General features: G+C 41.1%; 1 protein-coding gene across 2 annotated transcripts in view; it reads right to left on the bottom strand.

The window, feature by feature from the left end:
* C1QTNF7 (C1q and TNF related 7) overlaps positions 1-21,576 on the bottom strand; it is a 102,837-nt gene that overhangs the window by 51,848 nt on the left and 29,413 nt on the right. The window contains exon 2 of one of the 2 annotated variants that reach the window (XM_074395910.1): positions 18,631-19,582. The exons of the other annotated variant lie outside the window; for it this stretch is intronic. The gene's annotated coding sequence lies outside the window, so the exon portion shown is untranslated. The remainder of the gene's footprint in view (positions 1-18,630; positions 19,583-21,576) is intronic. 2 annotated transcript variants of the gene reach the window in all.

Below are 21,576 nucleotides of genomic sequence, written 5' to 3'. Positions count from 1 at the left end.
ACCAGGGCCTCTCTGTAGAGGCTGAGCTGGGACCCAGGCAGATGTGGATGTGCCTCAGGGCTTTTTTGGAATGTGGAATGCAGAGCTAGTGTCCGTGGGTGAGGGCTGCTTCCCTGCACAGGCGCCTGTGATGGGGCTGAAAGGGCACTGGGCTTAGGATGAGAGGTTTGGGTTCAGCCACCAGCAGTTCACACTTCATTGTGTCTGTACCTTGGGGCTGAGATGATGCTGTATCCACTTAAAGGGCTGTGGTGGAAAGTGCATGAGGTGATTTAAGTAAGCATCCCCTAGATATGCACAGATGTCAACCATGGATCTGACAGATGTGGAGGCCCAGTCTCCTGGCAAGAAATGGAGTCTCTTTTCTCAATATCTGGATGAAGGGAGGGTTTAGGGATTTGGACAGAAGAGTATTTAAATCCAGCTTGGTATCTATGACACATTTCTAAGATGTTCAGTTCTTTTTGTCCTGGCTAAAACATTCTCTAACAAATTCATTCTAATTACTATCACTCAGTCCACAGCTAAAGTTAAACTTCCAGCTGATTGCTTACTGCTGAAACTAAATCCAGGCTGAGGACCTGGGTACTCACGAGTGCTTTCCCCACTCCCTTCCTCTCTCACTCCCCCTGCCCGTCTGTATTCATGAGGCCCACATTGCAATGCCAATAGAAAGAAAATGGGTTTTGGACCTGTGTTCAAATCTCACCTTCTTAACTGCCCAAATAGTGATGCTGCTTCCTGCTTGTTCTTCCCCTTCCTCCTTTTCCTTCTCACCACAAATGGAAGTCCTACCCCATTCATAAGGCTTTCATCATACCTTACTGGTATGCAATGTTTATTATTTATAAGGCATAATTGTATATGTTATCTCCTTTGATTTTTAATAATGCAAGTTGTTGCTGGGAGATACAAGCACACATTAATAACAAGTGTTGTTATTACTCCCCTTTTGGAGACAGGGCAACTGGGCTTCGCATTAGAGCAGGATGTCCTGTGGAATTCTCAGGTCTGTGCTGGTTTGCACTGGTCTCTGGGGCTTGAGGTATGATGTCCCAAAAAAGGGCACTGGCTTTTGTTGTTTACTCAATACCCAATTCCCTCTTTGGAAATAGCCTCTTGATTTTCCTTTGGGGACCTTTTCTTCTTCTCTCAAAATGTACAGTTTAGGTGGGGTCTCTCTACCCATGCTCCAGCATCTCCAGGATATTCCATGGTTCCAGTCAAAGTGATTAATTCACGGGAGTACAGGTGACTTAAGTTAATCCACTGAGACTGGACTCTAGGAGCCTACTCAACCCTGGGAGCCCAGGAAGGCGTCTTCTCTACTGGGATTGCTGAGCTACTAGGGTATAGACCTGGAGTTGCTGGTGCTACTCCCTCTCATTACAAGGGGAGACCTGCCCAGCAGTCACACCACCTCAGAGACAAGGAGAACTAAGAGATGTGGAGAGAAAGAGTTCAGAAAATACACTTAGAGCACCCAGATTCAACACAACCTGAAGTGAGAAGATCTACCCCCAGACTTTAGTTATATGAATTCAGAAGCACTCTTCCCCATTTTCTTGCTTTGAGGCATTTGAGTTGGGTGTTCCATCACTTTGAACTGAAAGAATGCTAATTGATGGAGTCCCTAAATAGACTGTCTGGGAGGGTGGGAGGTGGCAGGAACTATGGCTATTTTTTTTTCTATTTTCATGAGCAAGCTGGCACTGATTAGGTGTCCATAAATGCATATGAATTCATTAATCATGAATTCAATGGAATATTTGATAGTTATTGGGAGTTTTGATCTATTACTTTAAAAGTCCTTGCACATTAGACTAATAATTCCCTTCCTGAGTGTTCAGGGAAGGCTGGAATAACTTTTCTTTGGGGTTCTTCCCAGCTTGCTTTATTTTCCACTGAGACCAGCTATAATTCACATAGATTTGTGCTGGAGAAAGTTATATTTTATTTTTTGTACTGTTTGTTCAGATTCTTTACCAAGATTTCTTACCACTTAATCATGAAGATCTGATTTTTCTGAAATGCAAGGTGGGCCATCTCATTTCTCTTTTTGTAATGTTTCATGGGCTCCTCCCTGCTCATGAAAGGAACTCCCAGCCACGGATCTGTAGATTTTAGGAAATACACTGATGTCATGGTCAGTTTTATGCATTAACTTGGCTAAGCTTCAGTCCCTAGTTATTCATCAAACACTCTGGGTTTTGCTGTAAAGATATTTTGTAGATGTCATTAAATTCAATAATCTGTTGATGATAAGGGAAGTTTTCCTAGATAATTGTGGGTACCTCAATTCAATCAGTTGAAAGGATTTAAGAGCAAAGCCGTGGCTTGCCTGTGGACCAAAGCATCAGCTCCTTCTTTAGTGTTCCAGCCTGCCCTTCCTCGAGGAGTTCCCTACAGATTTAAGACTTCTAGCCAGCCCCCACATCTGCATAATTCACATCCCTGCAATATGTCTCTTAATATCTATTTCCTACTGATCTGTTTCTCTGGTTGAAGTCTTGTATACAACTGACCAATCCCTCCCCTCCCTGAAATTGTAGGCATAATGGCTGTGTAGAATTATGTGGGAGTAGAAGAGTCTATAATCTTCCTAGCTCCAAAGGACCTCTCTCACATCACAGACTAATAACCCTCATTTGTAGGATAAAGGAAGAGTATTTAACACATTGCATAGTTCTCCATAACCTGCCCCTGCTGACCGTGTAAACCTCATTTCTTGCCCCCTGACCTTCTCACATTTTTTTTTTTTTTGAGACGGAGTTTCGCTCTTGTTGCCCAGGCTGGAGTGCAATGGCGCGATCTCCAATCACCGCAACCTCCGCCTCCTGGGTTCAGGCAATTCTCCTGCCTCAGCCTCCTGAGTAGCTGGGATTACAGGCATGCACCACCATGCCCAGCTAATTTTTTGTATTTTTAGTAGAGACAGGGTTTCACCATGTTGACCAGGATGGTCTCGATCTCTTGACCTTGTGATCCACCCGCCTCGGCCTCCCAAAGTGCTGGGATTACAGGTTTGAGCCACCGCGCCCGGCTACCTTCTCACATTTTATAATGCAGTGTTATCACTGAACCTGTGCCTCTCAAGATAGTTTATGAAAATATCTAGGGGATCAAGGAAGGCACTGTAGAGAGTTCTGGGTGTTCCACACGAGATTCCTCATTTTAAGTTGGGTGTGGTGGCTTATGCCTGTAATCCCAACACTTTGGGAGGCCAATGCAGGTGGATCACCTAAGGTCAGGAGTTCAAAATCAGCCTGACCAACATGGTGAAACGTCGTCTCTACTAAAAATACAAAATTAGCTGGGTGTGGTGGAGCGCACCTGTAATCCCAGCTACAGGGGGGCTGAGGCAGGAGAATTGCTTGAACCTGGGAGGCAGAGGTTGCAGTGAGCTGAGATTGCACCATTGTACTCCAGCCTGGGCAACAAGAGCAAAACTCCATCTAAAAAACAAAAAGACCAAAAAGACTTCTCATTTTCCTACCTTCAATCATCATGGACAGGAGTGAAGAGAAGTCACAGACCTGTCATGGGTCATGTTTCACTCCACCTCATGGTTCACCCCATGTCATGGTTCACCCCACCTCACTCCCACCTCCCACTTAGAGACTCACCAGCATGCCCCACCTTTAGGCTATTAGGGGCTCTCATCATACCCTTCTCCCATTCATGCTATTCAAGAGCCCCCTGGTCACTGCTCATCCTGTGGACTCCCATTTCCTGTGGCCACTTCCTGGCTCATCTCCCACCCCTTCCTGACTTCAGAAGCCCTTTCCCGGTGTCCCTTACAACACAAGGCCACATCAGCAAAGTCCCTGTATCCTCACCCTCCCTCTGAATGTCCTTTACCTTCTTGTTCTGACTGAAGCCTTGATTTCCCTTGAGGACACCTCCTTTCCTGCACCCCACCAAGTGGTTGCTGTTTTTAAGCCTTCATTCCTCACTCCAATGAGCCTGGAAGTGAAATGGGTGAACTCCCTGCTCATCCTTGCTCTTCCCAGACCATCCATCCTCCAGAGTGGAATCTCATGTCCTCTGTCTACACCACTCACCAGTCCTGGATGATGCCATCTACTAATTGTACCACTTTCCTTGTTTCTTAGAGATTTCAGCTTCTGGTCCCCTGTCGCTGTCTCCAACGTTACTTTCACAACTCTCAGTGATTTCAGTGTCTGCTTGGAAGACTCATCACATATCCTGGTCTCACAGTTCCTGGACCTTTTTTCTTCCAATGGTCTTGTCTTCCTCTCCACCACAGCCTCTTACAATGATCATATCATTGACCTTGTCATTACAAATAACTGCAGCATCTTCACAAATTCAAATTCAAGCTTCCCACTGTCCTGCCACCATTTCTATCCTTTCTGCTCATGTGTATCCCAAATCCCATGACTCCTTGACTTCGCTTGCACAATATACCTTTAGTTTGCACCTTATTCATGTTCACCTCCATTCTTACTCTGCTTAGAGTCTAACTGCTCTTGGAACCTATACTTGACTCCTTGGCCCCTCTTTTTACTGTAACTTATTTGGCTAATCCACTGCTCTGGCTGAATGCACTGGAGGAAAACACACAACCATGCCGACTGCTCTCCATTTCAACACATAATGATTCACCTCAAAAGACTCCTTAATTAATGTTGTCCATCAATGATACTATATTCTCACATTTCTTTACATGCAACTCTCCTTTATAACCATTTCATCTCTTCTTCTCCATCTTTAAACCTCTGGCACTTCTCCCATGGTTACTCTCAATGAGTAACTTTATTTTCCATTTTATTGAGGAAAGAGAAATAATCAGAAGGCATACAGTCTCCCACTACCACATAGATTACCAACCCCTTTTTTGTAATTGGAGTCTTGCTCTGTCACCAGACTGTAGTGCAGTAGTGCTATCTCAGCTCACGTCAACCTCTGCCTCCCAGGTTCCAGTGATTCCCCTGCCTCAGCCTTCCAAGTAGCTGGGACTATGGGCGCCTGCCACCACGCCAGGCTATTTTTTTTTTTTTTAATTTTAGTAGAGATGGGATTTCACCACGTTGGCCAGGATGGTTTTGATCTCCTGATCTTGTGATCTTCCCACCTTGGTCTCCCAAAGTGCTGGGATTATAGGCGTGAGCCACCATGCCCAGCCTGGATACCCCTTTTATATTGCATCATGCTGGTGTGCTTGACCTTTCCTCTTCAGTAAGAATGAATGGTTAGTGCCTCCATCCAAGGTCAACCTTGCACCTATGCCCTGGATACCATCTTCTCTCTCTTACTCCATGACATCACTACAGCAGTTCTCCTCTCTGTCCTGAATACATTTCCTTCTCTTTGAAGGACAACATCTGTATCTGTGTATCTATATATTTAATAGAGGTACTATATACAGATATAACAATGTAATCATGTATATAAAATTAGATATGTAAAGTAAATATATGCAGTATATTTATAGTAAAACAAAGTATATTACTATTTATAGAATACATATTACTAACATATATTACCACTTCTAATTTCAGACACTACCTTATTTCACTGTTCCCTTTTATCTCAGAGTCCTTTAATAAAAGATTTCTATTCACTTTCTACAGTTGCATTCCTTCCATTCTTTCTTAAATCCACCCCATCAGACTTCTGTCCCACTAGTCACTGGAAGCCCGCTGCTTGCTTCTCCCTCTTCTCTTGTCCTTGATAAACCACTGTCTCTTGGTTTTCCTCTTGCCCCTTAGACTCTTCATTGCCCTCTTTCCCAGATCCCTTTTCTCTTCCAAATCTGGCAAACGTTGGAAGCCTAGGTTCAAGCCTTGGACCCCTATACCTCTCTATTTACACTCTCCCTTAGTGATCTTGTCCAGCCACATGGCTTGTATGTCTATTTCTAACCCAGACCTCTCTCGTGAATGCCACACTCACATTCAGCTAACTGCTAGACACAGCCACATCTGTATCTGATTGGCATCATGAATCTAATGCATCCAGCAGCTTCTCCTGCTGTTTCCAACCTGCACCCCCACACACTTCCTTGTCTTGATAATTGGTAGCAAATTCCTTCAGATGCTCAGGCCAAATACCTTGGAGTGCCCCTTGATTCTCCTTTTCCTGCAAATTATACATTAGAAAATCCTTTTGGTTCCCCATAAACATCACCTTAAGTGTCTCAGCATTTCTCACCATCCCTACTGCTGCCACCTTCCTCCCTTTCAACATTGATCTCCTGCCTGAATAACTGCATCAGTCTCTATCTGATCTTCCTGGTCTTGCCCTTGCAGAAGCCACTCAGCAGACAGAGCCCTCCTGGTAGGACTGTCTAATGGCTTCCCTTCTTACTCTGAGTAAAAGCTAAAGGCTTAGAGTGAGCCAGGAGGCCTCCTGTGGCCTGCCTCTCCCAACCAGCCTACGTGATATTCTACTTCTTTCTCCTTTGCTCCTTCAACTCCGGCCACATTATCTCCATGCTGATCCTCAAGCCTGCTGGTCGTGCTCCTGCCACTGGACATTTGCACACACTGTTCTTCCTGCCTAGAAAACCTTTCCCTCAGATGTGTGTGACTATGGCTCTATCTATACCTATCTACAGCATGGTCCTGCTCTGCCACCTCTTCCAGATTTATACTCAAATTTCATTTTTCCCACAAAGCCCCTTTTGACCACTTTCCTTAAAATTTCAGACCAAACCATTCCACACCCCCTTTCTTGTATCTTCTCCATTGTGTGTATGATCATCTACGATACCACATATTTTACGTAATTCTTTTTATATCATCTGTCTTCCCCATGTAAGCTCCACAAGGGCAGACGTTTTTGTCTGTGCTGTTTGTTGCTGAGTCCTGAGCATCCAGAACAGTGTCTGGTGCATATCAGGGACCTGCATTTGTTGGATGAAACAATGAAATCAAAGCTACAAATGCTGATAAATAATATTTGATTGGGACCTGTGACCTCTTACATCTAAGACTTCAATGAGCTGGTTTCTGTGCTAGCCTCCTCCACAGTCTCCTCAAAAGCTCTATGCACAAGAGACAAGGCCAGGCAGTGGAACAGTGTGTGCCATCTGGAGCATTGGCCACAAACTCCTGAATAGGAGCCCAGAACCCTGGGTAGCTGGGCTGGGATGCGGATGCCCTCCCTGCTTTCTGAGGGGCAGCACTCTGCCAGGAGAGACAGGTCCAAGGAAAAGGAAGGAGAATAGACGACTTTTGCTTTTGGCTTCCAGGTCTGGTTTTGAGCATAACAGTCTGGTATTTGAGTTCATCTGGCTAGCAATATAAAATGCTACAAATAGAACTGTCCTTAGTCCAATTAATTTCATTTTATTATCCTGCTGTGGTGTGATTTGTCTGTCTGCAAACAGAGTAGTCTAATGTAATATATAAGCCGTAAGGAAGGTGGTTGTTAAACTTTTGGTGTGTGTCTATTTTATTTTGACCTGTGAATTCTTCACTAAGCGAGGCTGTTCTTGTTGAAATGGCCCAGCCAGCATACTAAGAACTAGAGCAGGCATGGTCTAATCCACCTTGGCTTGCCTGCTGACAGCGCATTTTCCAAATAGCAGTCGGAGTGGACTTTCAGATCTGTCAGTCACTCTTCTGCTGACGACCCTGCAGTAGCTCAATCTCTTGGGATCGAGCTCAAAGTCTTTTCAAGACCTTAGATGATCTCCCTCCCACTGCCTTCTGACCTCAAGTCTCTGCCTCATGGGATCCTTTCCAACTACCCTGGCATCTTTGTTGTTCTTGGAACAAAGTGAGCACAGTCTATCCTGCCTTCTGTCCTGCTTGTTACTCCTCAGCTGAGAACACTCTTCTCCCAGAGGATGATGTGGCTCATGTCTCTGTTCCATCATTGGCTTTCCATGGCTCCCAAGTTTATCTGACCCACCTGTCTGAAGCCCTATGTCTGTGCTTTTCTGTCCCATCCCTATGCCGCTTCCTTTTCTGTGGTCCTTCTGACATGTATGTCTTTGTGTTTTCTTTGTCTATCACCCCTCGAGTGGACTCTAAGGGCCTAAAGGGAAGCAGTTTGTCTGTTTTGATCACAGCTCTGTCCCAAGAACATACAACAGTACCAGGTACTTGGTGAGTGCTTAGCCCTGCCTCTCTTTTATCGTGTTGGTCTTCCTGGTAACTAGAATTCCTAAAATACAAGCCAAAGAGATGAGTGCTTACGTAGAGATTGGGGAGATGGAAAGAAAAAGAGAGAAAAAAAGGGAGGGAAACAGTGTTCAAGAAATCTCAGGCTCCTAACCCTTCTTCTCACAAGAGAATGCACCTCTCGGGAGCCCTGAACCACTGTCTGAACCTGGGGCCATCTACCACAGTTCCTGCTCCTCCCTAGTGTGGCACTGGTGAGGGCTAGAGGGCAAGGCGGAAGAGAGTCCTACAACTCCACCCTCTGGAGGCCACTGCTTGCCCTGGTCTGCCTGCCAGCTGCCATCCCAAACCAACACTTACGACTTCAAATAATTAAAGGACGACAGTTAAAATCGGAAACATTTGGAGGCAAGAACCTGAGCTGGCCCAGGAAAGTTTATGCTTACGAAAATCTTCAAAGGCCAAGTATAAAAACAGTTTGTGTTTTAGATTAACTGCCTTTCATTTGTCATGTCTGGAACCATTTCTATAACACTGAACACAAAAGCTCCGGAATTCAGTCTTCTTCCTGCACACACCTCTTGGCTGGCGAGGCTCCAGAACATTCTGTAGGCTCAGGGGTCACAGAAAGAGAATATGTGTGGTTAGAGGTCTTCTCAAATAGTATATACCTGGGCCAAGTTATTTTCAAAACTGAGTGGAGCTTAGAGAAGTCATTATAGTTTAGGGTTTAAAATTAAAAAAAAAAAGTTGTATTTGTGTTTCACTTGAAAGGCAAAATATATGCATGATGTCATGGGCTATTTTTTTTTATATGAGATCTTTTGTAAATAAACAATTGCTATCATTTCAATCTGTCAAGGAGGACAGAAGTGAATATATATTTTCTTTCTAGTGCTTACTCTATGACAAGCACTGGCCTGGGTGTTCTCAGTACACATTTAATCAGTTCACTGTCTTTAACTTAAGGAATGATCCCAGTTTCAACCTGATAGAGGAAAACATTATCATAGTCACCTCAGTTTCCCTGCTATCCCCAATTTATTCCAATTACTACTCATCTTCACTTGCTTCTCACCTGCCTCAGTGGACACAGCTGTGAGTCAGGATCCGTGCTTGTTCAAGACCAAGTCCTCCACCTGGGTGGTTGTTTTGATTCACCTCTTGCCTCTCCAAGATTACCTGGCCCAACTACCTTCTCTCATTCTCTGATAGCCTCTGTTTCTACCACTGGCTGGTTGTTTTTAACCTACACAAACGTTCAATTTTCGACCATTCTGAGATAACCTTGACTTGACTCCCATAGCCACCTCTCACACCATGCATCTCTGTCCTTCCAAAGAAGGTGGACCTGGCAGGTTAAAGGCATCTTTTGGGACCAGCAAAGTGTGAAGAAAGCAAACCAGCTCTTTCCAAAGATACTACAGATGTTGCTACCTGAAAGCATTCAGCTGTGCCTAGTATTCTGTGGATGGGAGTAGATGCGAACGACTATTTCCGAACAATAACAATTTGAAGGTACAAAGCCTTAGATAAATTTCCCACATTTCATTGGTTTCTACAGTGCTCTGGCTAAGGCCAGCTACGAGTTGGAGATTGGCCACTAAGAGTAAAAGGTGTGGGGGATGAGTACGCACAAGTACCTAAACGGAAAGGGGATGTATTAGGACAGTGGAGGATATAAATAGTTTTTGCTCTCTGCCCAGTGACTGTTTTTGAGTCTTTATGGAGAGAGTTGTAACAACAGACACTGAAAGGAATGTTTCCAGAAAACCTTTTTAGGATGACATTTTTAGGAAAGGTTTAAGTCTCTTGGTAATAGCACAAGTATTTTAGGGGCCATTCAAATTGGCTTTCTCTCCACCTCTGCCCTGAACCTAGCAACACTTTGGCTGCATGAAGATTATCATTTGTGCGGGGTGGTGGAGGAGGATTGGGGAAAAATAAGAGATTGCATCCATCATGTAAATATTACCATTGTCAAGATGGACAACATTAGGGTCCATGATTAGCATAGTGACTGCTGCCTAAGAGTTCTTGAGCACATGTGGGCACAGCAGAGAGACACAAAGAAACACTTAGGTGAAGTTGCTCAGTGAGAAGAGAGGGCATGACATTGGACTGTTGATGTTTGAGTGTCCTTATCAGTATGCCCAGGCTCCTGAGTCCAGAGAATAAAATGTTTTCTCTAAGAGGGCAGGAATTTTTGTCCGTTTTGATCATCCCTGATTTGGTAAGCACTAATAAATATTTATTCAATGAATATGTAATGACTTTGTCAGCATTTGAGGGGCCAGGAAAGGGTGGCCTACAGAGAGCTGGATACTTAGTCCAAACAGGTGGAATTGAGTAGAATCCAGGAAGAATCAACTAAGGCTAGATTAAGAGTATGGAAGGGAGACAGTGAAGCAAGAGCAATGGCTTTTTAAAGAAAGCCTGACTGCAAAAATAAGGAGACAAATCAGATAGGAGTTTGAGAAGGGTATGGGATTCATCATGTGTGGCAATGTGATGCAAACTGTACTACAATAGATAGGAAATACCAAAATAGGTCTCCAGTATATCATGCATTGTTTCGAATGCAGCGTCTAATGCATTATCTCAACAATATGCATATTAACCAGGTGAGATGGGTGAGGAGGGTATGTTAATTCTTTTTTCCAGGTAAGGAAAGAGAGAGAATAAGGTCAAATGGTAGTTTGCTGAAGGTTTCAGCATTCATTTGTGAACACAAACCGGCTTTGAATTGTGTTCTAGAATTTTTTTTTTTGCTTTATCATCTTGCAGAAATGAGTTTTTGGCTAACGAATAGATTTTGGCTATGCAGATCTGTAGGCTCTTTTTTATTTTTGTTTGTGATTTTTCTCTTTTTAATTTTGCGATGGTGACTATGAGGTGACAAGCTTTAAATCTTTGACTGGAAAGGTCACAGCGACATGGGGAGATAATTACAATGGAAAGAAACCTAATTTGAAACCTGGCTTCACGGGTTAAGATGAGGATAATGTATTGAAACAGCTGAGAGCCTCTGTGAAGGCTTTATTTCACATCACAGCAACACAGAACAAATTGCACAAATTCTAGGAATTATATCCCTTGGAAACAAACACTGAAGTCACTTTAAAAAATGTCACCAAATGGCTCTGTTGACTCTGTTTTGTAACAAGTTACAAACAGATGGCACTTTGAAACATACGATGAAGCTTGCAAAATGAACTCGCTTAGACATTTTTGTCTGGTTTGCTAAGATAATGCGATGAAGCCCCAGATGAAAGAATCTTGGCATGCACTGATAGAGAAAGGCTACACACCATTCAGATTTGTTCTAATTTCTCACAATCAGAGTTGATTCTTCAACTATCAATCCTTTCTGAGTTGGGTTCCATGAAGGTTTATGCACTTGCTGAATAAAAGGTATGAAGCAAGGGAGAAGAGAATTACCATTTCCTGAATGTCTATTTCATGCTAGCCTCTTTAGATAGCATATAAAAACTTTGTGTATCTTATTTATTTATAAAGAAATTCTATGGATAGCTATTATTGTTCTTATTTCAAATACGAAGAAACGGCAGTCCAGAGACATCCCATACCTAATTAGGTGTACAACTGGAATTCATATTTTCATGTGCACCCAAACTCATGTTTTTCCCATTTTATCTACTTCAGGAAGAACTTTGCTCCTATCTGCTGCTTTTCACTTTTTAAGAAAATGCTTTCATGTTCACAATAATTTTTAAATATTAAAAGAGATGCAGCTAGTAAACGTTTAGGTAATAGAGTCCAATTTATATATTAAATTCTAAATTTATTCTTTTCAGAAATAGGAATTTATGGCATATTTTGACAAGTATGGTTTGTTGATTCACTCAAGACCCATCCCAATTCACTTCTCCCTCTACCTTTTTTTTTTTTTTTTTTTGAGATGGAGTCTCACTCTGTTGCCCAGGCTGGAGTATAGTGGTGTGATCTTGGCTCATTGCAACCTCTGCCTCCCAAGTTCAACTGATTCTTCTGTCTCAGCAGCCCTAGTAGCTGGGATTAGAGGCATCTACCACCAAGCCCAGCTAATTTTTGTATTTTTAATAGAGATGGGTTTCACCATGTTTGCCACACTGGTCTCAAACTCCTGGCCTCAAGTGATCCACATGTCTTAGGCTCCCAAAGTACTGGGATTACAGATGTGAGCCAACATGCCTGGCCTCCACCTACCTTTTTTACATGAAAGTCTGGAAAGCAGAATACACAGTTTTCCAGATTCCCTTGCAGCTAGGGGTAGCCCTATTACATACACAGTTTCACCAATAAAATGCACATGGAAAGTCTTGGAAGAAGACTTGGAATAAAAAGGCAAAGTTTGACAAGGAAAAGGCTTTTTTTTTCCTGCATGGAATATGAACTGAATACCTAGAGGTGCAGCAGCTATATCACCACCATAAAAATGAAAGCCCATGCTAGAATTAGTGAGCAGGAATAGAGAAGGACATTGTTTCCTGGTGGCATCCTTGGATAGCTACACTATCCCTAGATCTACCTCTGGGCCTCTTGTTGTGGGAGAAAAATAAACCCCCTGCATACTAAGGGAACTGATTTTCTGATACTTGCAAATACAATCCTAGCTGATATACCTAATAACCAGAATGTTAAAAGCTATTCCTATTTTCTAACACAGTTCAATTTTCATGCTAGTTTTTGTCCCAATTTGTGGGGTTTCCAAACACTGAAAGTATAGCCCTTGAATTAGATGACAGATTCATTGGAAAGATGTTCATTTTGTTGGGCATTAACTGCAGCAGAGTTGGGTCTACTCCCTGGTTGTGGGAAAATGGTCCATGTAGTATGATCCAAGCAACTGTGGCCCTTCCAGTAGTCCAGACATCACTTCAACCAAAGTGATTGGCCTGGAGTAGGGGAAGAAGATCAGGACAACTGGACTCAACATGTCCCCACCATTTTGCCTTGCAGGGATGTAGACTTGGTCTTTGACTGTAAGTTTAGAAAGGAACTTTAGGAATCATTTTGTCTCTTTTCACCTTGGGGAAGGACCACACTGAAGTCATACCAGACATACATGATAACTGATCTGGTTTTAATAGACCTCCAAAGAAGACGATTCTTCAGCCTCTTCCCTAAGGAGAACTTGTCAGCATTGAAAAACTCACTGTAAATTCTTTCTTTGCTGAAATAGAGTTTGTATTGTATTGTATTTTATGTGGGTTAAAAAGAAGCCCTTTATTTTTCTAAAGCAGAGTGGCAGAGTGGAAAGTTAGCAGGTTGTGGAGTCCAACAGTCCTGGGTTGACTTGTGGTTTTGCTGCATGCTAGTTGATGAACTCCCTTGTTATTTAACGTAACTAAACCTCATTTCCTTATCTGTAAAATAAGCAAAGTAATAGCTACACTATACTCCCTAGAGTTATGGTTTAGAGCTAATACATGTAAAATGTTGGGAATATTACTCATCATAAAAGTAGATGCTCAAAAGCAGCACTTACTTTCCCCCTTCTCTACCCATCGGACAACAACTTACCACTATTCTCTGGTTGAAATTGTGTCAGAGCCCAGGAAGCATCACGAATTACTCCACAACTTTCTTCACTACAGGCTAATTTTTCAGTCCTTGAATCTTAACTTGGAAACTTGTTTCCAAAAAATTCTAAAAAATGTGTTTTGCAGTTTGGGGAGATTGCAGTTTTATAAAGCAAGCAAAAGAATAACAGTACTTGAAAACTGAAAACTGACCAATATATTTTATGTTGCTATACAACAATTATGTTACCAAATTCTCATTCTAGGTTGCAGATTCATAACTGAGGTTTACACTATGGTGACAAAGACAAAATGCAGTAATGAGACAGTCATTTGGATTGTTACAGCCAAGGATTTGGCCACAATTATTAGGCTAATTGAATGACAAAATTTGCTTCTCTGGTGCAAGCTCTCTGCATGGTGATCTTCACTTTGAGTAGGCCACTGACTTAGACCCAAGTGATGGGCTGCACCGTTTTAAGAAAGGGAACATTTTAGACCATGGATTGTTTTTAAAAACAGTACACTCTATTAGCTCTTGGCTAATAGAGTGTTGGATCAACTGACTTCTGGCAGCTTTGCATATTGACTCGACTGACATATGTACAATTTCAGACTTGAAGCCACACATGAAGTAATTGTGAAGCCTTACAATTCATCCCTAAAAATCTGCCATGCTGTGGTTCTTGTCTTCTCCAACAGTGTAATCCCTAGGAATTGTGATGATATGAGCTTTTAAAAAAGTTAATTAATCTTCATTCACTTAGGACATATTAATTTATGTCTGATGAGGTAGAATGTGTTGAAAAAAGCCCAGAACATTGAAAGAAAGAATGAAATGACTACTGTAGTATAGTTTGGTTCAGAGATTTTTTTTCTCTCTTCTTTTTATACGGTTACTTATGGCATATGACATTAAGAAAAGGAAAGAAAATTCCAAAGCAGAGTTTCCAGAGCAGGGTCTAGAGAAGCCCCATAGATTTACTCCAGCTGTGCAGTTTATAGGTGATGAAACAGGCCTACAGAGAGCTTCAGTGTCCTGTCTAGTGTTCCATGATTAGTCAGTGGCTTACTTAATCATGGCTTTGTGTCATTTTGTCTTTCTTATGATTCAGCTTTGTGCTAAATGCTCCTTCCTTAATGAGGTGGTCCTTGCCTATATTAATTAAAGAATTAGCCCCTTCCTGACACCTGTCACTCTGTCTCGTTATTCTGTTTTGTTTTATTCATACCACTTTTTAATTTCTGAAGTTACATTCTGGTTTGTGATTCTGTGGTTTGTCTCCTTTAAAGTGCAAGCTCCACGAAGGCAGGGACTTTGGCTTTTGTTCACTATTATATCTAAAATAATGTTTAGGACATAAAAGTCCTCAATGCAAATTTGTGGATTGAATGGACCAGAACTAAAGCAGAAAAGAACTCCAGTTTCTTAGACATCTATTACTCTGGGTGCTGTGCTAAGTTGATGTATGTTACACAAACTAAGAGGTAAATGATGTGCTTAGAGCCTTGCAGTTAGAAAGTGGGGGAAACTAGAACTGAAAGCCAGGGTTATTTTGTTTCAAGTCCTGACATCACAAGAAATGATTTCCAGTGTTCAATGGTTCCTACTCTACCGCTCCCTCCAATGACCTCTTTTCAGGCATCTAAAGTTCGCAGTATACCAAGTAGGTGTTTGGCATCTCCTGTTGGCTCACATCTATCTGGGCCACTGTAAGTTTTCAGAGAAATCAACCCGAATATATTATATTCAACACAGTAAATAGTCTAGGTGGCTGGCTTCTCTGTATTAAGTATACTAAGTAATTTCTCAAAGATATTATAGCTTTATTTCAATTCAATTATGAATTCCATTGAGTTGCACAAATTTGTCATGAAAAGTCTATAGAGAAAGAAATAGACTTATCTGTTGATTATTGAAAGCTGATAGAATCAAAGATGATAAAAAGTTCAGATAAGACAGGCCAAAAGATGAAGAAAGCATGGCAGTATCAACAAGACAGGAAATCATCCTGAAATAGTGTTGATTCTGATCACAGGGTAATCCACAAATTTGAGTTGGGGAAAATAAAATTTCTCACCTCTATCAGAACTTTTCACCTTCTTCAGATTAGGTCATATTGGATATAACAATCTCCATTTGGTCCCAGATTATAGAACTCTCAAACTTTAGTGCATACTAGAATCATCTAGAGAATTTATTGACAAAGGGGCATAGGGACCTACTTTAATTAAAGAGGTTCTGTGCCAAGCACAGAGTGAGAGCTTAATTGATGGTGACCATTAGCATTGCTAGTTACTTCACTCTTCCCAAGAGGGCAGGTGTGGGCCTGACCCATTCATTAACAGACTGGTAAGAAAAAGAAAAAACATGCACAAAACTTGAAATTTGAAAACCTGTGTTTGGAGATCAGCACTGTTAATTTCTAGGTGTGTGACTTTGAATGAGTAACTTGTCTTGGAGCTTCAGTTTACTTGTCTGAAATCATCATAGTCAATAATGTTTATTTAGAAGGCCATTGTGAGAACTGGATGAAGGAATGCAGATGAAAGAATACAACAAAAGGGCAGTAGGCAGTGGTTTAAAATGTGGACTTCTTCTATTATGATTAAAACAGATCATTTACTTCCAAATCCCAGCCCTGTCACCCATCATTACCTGTGTAATGTAGGCAAGTAAACCTTGCTAGCTTTAGTTTTCTCATATAGGAAAGAGACTATATATACTATATCATATATACTATATATGATATATATACTATATATGATATATATATTATACTATATATGATATATATAAATATATATATCATGATATATATATCATATATAGTATATATATCATATATAGTATATATAAAATATATATATCATATATATAAAATATATATATCATATATGTTATATATATCATATATATAAAATATATATCATATATATTATATATATCATATATATAAAATATATATATCATATATATTATATATATCATATACATTATATATATCATATATATTATCATACATATTATATATATCATATATAATATATGATATATATTATATATCATATACATTATATATCATATATATTATCATATATATTATATATCATATATAATATATGATATATATTATATATATCATATATATGATATATATATGATATATATATATATATAAACTCTCAAGCTTTACATGATCCCTGCTGTTATGAGCTCTATTTTATTGCAAGCGAACTGAGGCACAGAGGAGTTAAGCAACCAACCCAGATTCACACAGACACCAATCTGGTTTGTGTCTCCAGGAACTCTGGTTTCAGAGCCTCGATGCCTTCCCAGTGAGCCTCTTGCTCCCACGAGCACATGAGACATGATTAGGAAGGGCCCAGCACACAATAAATGCTCAGTAAGTATTTCCTAATATTTGGACAATTTCTTTCACATTCCAGTCTTGTTTCTTTCTATTTTGTTATGCAGTGCGCCACACAGCTCACTCAGCATTCAACCTTATGCAGCTATTGCCCATGAACACAAAAGTACATTTGGGCTGCCTAAAAACTACAGACATGTTTATATGAGAAGGGGAGCATCATGGCACATTTGGTTTTTATTGCTTTCAGCACATTAGGCACATAATATTTGTTTATTAGGTAAATGTGAAAAGTAACAGATCACCTTAGAATAAAAGTATAGATGAGTTGCTTGAGAAAGAGCTAAATAGAAAATTGGCTGTTATAAATTTACAGTAACTAAAATCCCTTTTCACCTAGAGCCTTTCTTGGAAGTAGCTTATGTATGTGCTGACAATGACTGACATATTGGGAACGAAATCCATCTTAACAATACAGGATGTGGAAGTGTATGCCAAAATTACTCAAAGAGAAGAAAGGCAGTCAGATGTCAAGTAGAGTTAAGGGCAATTATTCTTTATTTTGGAGGAGCTTTCCAGTGAGCTGAGGTAACACAACCCAGGCTGAGGGTGTGGGATCTTATTCAAATCATGAATCAGAACACATTGAGAGATACATAGTCTGATGATAAGACAGAGTGTAAGGACTCATGACATATGCTTCCTGTAACCATAGAACTCATGATGAGGGACCTGCTGCAAAATGGACATTCAGGTTTCTGGGAACAAAGGCTGATCAAAGCAAAACAAGTCCATTCAAATTTGTTATATTTCTTTTCACTACTTCCTAGCCATTACCCACAATTTGATTGGGAATACTTATAAAAGAAATGTACCCCAGTACAATGCAACATTTAGGAAATTATGCATTCCATTTATAGAATTACTATTAGTGCAAACTCATAGTTTTGCCAACACAATTTAGATATTTCTGCTTCCATACTGCAATGATTGCATTATACCCTCATGGCTAAGTGGAGTGGTGAGCACATTTGTTTAATAATAAAGTAAACAGTAAATAAATCAACACCCTTAATGAAAACTAAATTGAGCACAGGATTTATGCCACTATAAGAAAATCTCCACAAAACAATATTCGCTTTAATGCTTTCTTTTTCCTCAACTAAAATCCTACAGTGTATCAAAAGTGAAGATAGCACCTTCAATGTGAATTATGTAGGAACTGACACGATGACAATTCTGTTTTTCAAAGTAGGCTACAGAGCCACTTCTGCTTGTCCCCACGAGTGTCAGGGTTGGCCTCACACTTCTCTTGATTATGGATCTATAGCTATGAAGGAGCAAAATTGGCAAGTAAGGGCTTTTCAAATCTAACCCTTCCTAAGCAAAGCCGATTCTGACGACTTTCACTTTCCCTCTCTTGTTCAGCAGAAGCAACCCCCAGAGGAGTTGTGTTATTGACTAAGCCCCAGTCAGTAAGCACCCCTGAACATCATCAAAAAACAGAGAGAGAGAGAGAGAGAGAGAGAGAGAGAGAGAGAGAGAGAGAGAGAACACCAACATGAGCCAAAGAACGCCTTTCTAAGGAAAAAAAGTCTGAAGACGTTCACTTCAATGGAGAGAGGGCTGTTTACTTACATTGCTCGCAAGACCTTCCAACAGCTGGAGTCTCTGAACTCTAGTGTGCGCAGATGTGGAGCTTTTGCTCAAAATCCCATTCCCCTTTGGCAGCGAGGAGTATTCATAACTCTTTGGGGCTTCAGATGGATAAGTAATTTCCTGATTCGCTCTCAAAAGCGTTCTCCCAGGCTTCGAGCAGTGGCAGAGAGAGGGAGCAGGCAAGGACCCCGGCGAGCAATGACGCTGTGGCCTACACAGATCTCCTGATTGTTTGATCGAGCCCGAAAGAGGACGTTGACGTTACAAACAAAAGTAAATAACCTCCTTTATCTGTTGGCTTGCTCTCCAAATTGTATTTGGGAAATAGCACAGTGAGTATGGACAATATTGCTCTAAAAGTATAATATTAGCTGAACACCTTCTCATTTTTGTGCTGGGAGAAATCAGGGCACCTCTGACTGTTCTTCAAAGACCAGCTGTTGCAATTTCTTTCTTATCAGCCATTTTAAAGGATGTGCTTAGAAACCACGCAGTCCAGCCCCCTTGGTTGACAGTCAAAAGAAATGAAGCCCAGGGCTTACAAGACTTGAGAGGATCACACAGCTGGTTAGTGGAAGGACCGGAACCTAAGAGCCCACTGTCAAGCCCGTGCTCTGTACACTGTAGGGAGGTGGAGGCAGATGCAAGGGTTGGAGGTCTGACTCTTGATCTTTAAGATACCTCTCAATCTTTAAGATACCTCTCACTGGACATGGCCCTTAATGTTTCTGACTTCTGGTTTTCACAGCTGCAGAATAAAAATCGTTAATAGTGACCCTTGCTTGGTCATACAATGTGGTCATCTCTGTGAAAGAGTTTTGTCCAGGATGAAAGCAATTGTATCTTAAGATGAAATTTTGTTGACATAGTCCAATTTACATGCTTCTTTTCTCTTTTCCATTCTCATTTTCCATTCAATATTATTTTCTTACTGAAAGAAATCATTGAGTGACTTTTGGATGGAGAAGGAGGAGGGTAGTGGCCAGGAAATGAGATAGAACATAGAGAAAACTTTTACCTTGGAAATCCAGGTCAAGATTTCCAAAGGGCATACAGCATATCTTAACATTTGCCTCAGAAAGAACACTAGGTCTAGAAATACAAAGGAAAGCTTGGCCACTGCCTCAAACACTTAACAGCCAAAAGGGAGCCCTGTGGAGTCCTTTAAACATTTCAAAACACAGTTGACTCACCGGGTATGTGATCCCTGTCGCATTGCACTGATCTCGTTTCGTTGTGGTTAGAATCAAATGAGGTGTTTATCAAGATAGTGCTTTGCAATGCTTCGTGCTTTGAAACTGGAAAGTAGTTGCTATGGTTTGAAGGTATGCATCCCCCCACAAATTCATATGTTGGAACTTAAGATCAAAGTGATAATATTAAGAGGTGGAGCCTTTAGGAGGTCATTAGGTCACAATGACAGGGCTCTTATGTGGGATTAGTGGGCTTGTACAAGGGCTGGAAGGAGCTAGCTAAGCCCTTTTTGCCCTCTACCTTCCTGTCACATGTGGACACAGCATTTGTCCCTCTGCAGAATGGAGCAGCAAGGTGCCATCTTGGACACAGAGACAGAGTCCTCACCAGACCCTAAACCTGTTGGCACCTTGATCTTGGATGTTCCAGCCTCCACAACTATCAGAAATAAATTTCTGTTGTTTGTGAATTAGTCAGTGGTAATCCGTTATAGTGGTACCAATGGGCTGAGACAGTGGTATTTTCCAGTGGGGTGTGCAACTACCATTGCCCATTTCATCTGTATCATTGGCTAAGACCACTTGGTGCCAGGACTCCTGGGTTCTAACTTGACCTTTTCCCCTTTTTTCTTTTTGAGGAGTGTATTTAATCTTTCTTCCCTTGTCATTCAACTCTTGGTACTTGTCTCTCACACTTGCCACTATTGGTTTTCTTTCTTAGGGTTCAAATTGTCCTTCCATTGCTTGTGTAATGATAAGAATGAAGAAAAAAGAGAAAACATTTTGTTCAGTCACATAGAAAGGCATCCATGGTGTCTTGACACAAATGGGAGTGTCTTTATTTTTGAAGTAGCCATGAACAAACAAATAAATCAAGATCAGCACCCCCTTGAAAATGATCAAGTCATAAGTCCAACTTACATTTTATGGTTCCATTCACTTCTTTTACCTTTTACAAATTTATTATCTAAATGTTATTTCAGTTAAGATTTGCCTCTATCATCTGTAAGAAAAATTTTCTAATTGAGTCTTTCTTGGGATACTGTAACAAAATACCATAGACTGGGTGGCAAAACAACAGAAACTAATTTTCTCACATTTCTGGAGTCTGGAAGTCTGAGATCTGGGTGCCAGCATGGTTGGATTGTGTTGAGGCTTCTCTTCTTGACTTACAGATGGAGGCCTCCCTTCTGTGTCTTTGTGTGCTAGACAGAGGGAGATCTTTCTCTTTCTCTTCTTAAGAGACCATAGTCCTATAGAATTATGGACCCATCTTATGACCTCATTTAACTTGAATTAAATTAGGTATGAAAGCCTCTATCTCCTGATAAAGTCATGCTAGGGGATAAAGCTTCAACACATGAGTTTTGGGGTGATACAATTCAATCCATAGCAAGCCTGCAGGAAGTGAAAGAAGGGAGCTAATACTTACTGCGCCTTTTTTTCCCTCAATGAATCATCAAAACAGCATTGATTGGTTGGTTGTGACTTTTCTAAGGTCCCAAAGCTAGTAAGTGGCAGTGACCAAATGTAAACCATGATGATCAGAACCCTGCTCCCTTCATGACACATTCTGCCTCCACCTCCTCTTCTCTCCTGGATTTTGAGCTGTGATCCTTTATTTTCCCTCCCGACTCTTACCTATTTAGTTGCCTCGAGGCAAGACATTGTTACCCAGAGCACCATAAGAAGGAAGCCATGGGGATTCCCTCCATGTACCGGCTAAGCTTAG

The sequence above is a fragment of the Saimiri boliviensis genome, chromosome 3 (genome assembly GCF_048565385.1).
Source record: "Saimiri boliviensis isolate mSaiBol1 chromosome 3, mSaiBol1.pri, whole genome shotgun sequence".
Classification (NCBI taxonomy): domain Eukaryota; kingdom Metazoa; phylum Chordata; class Mammalia; order Primates; family Cebidae; genus Saimiri; species Saimiri boliviensis.
Note: the sequence above shows the minus strand (reverse complement) of the source record. Positions and strands in the feature narration are given on the sequence as shown.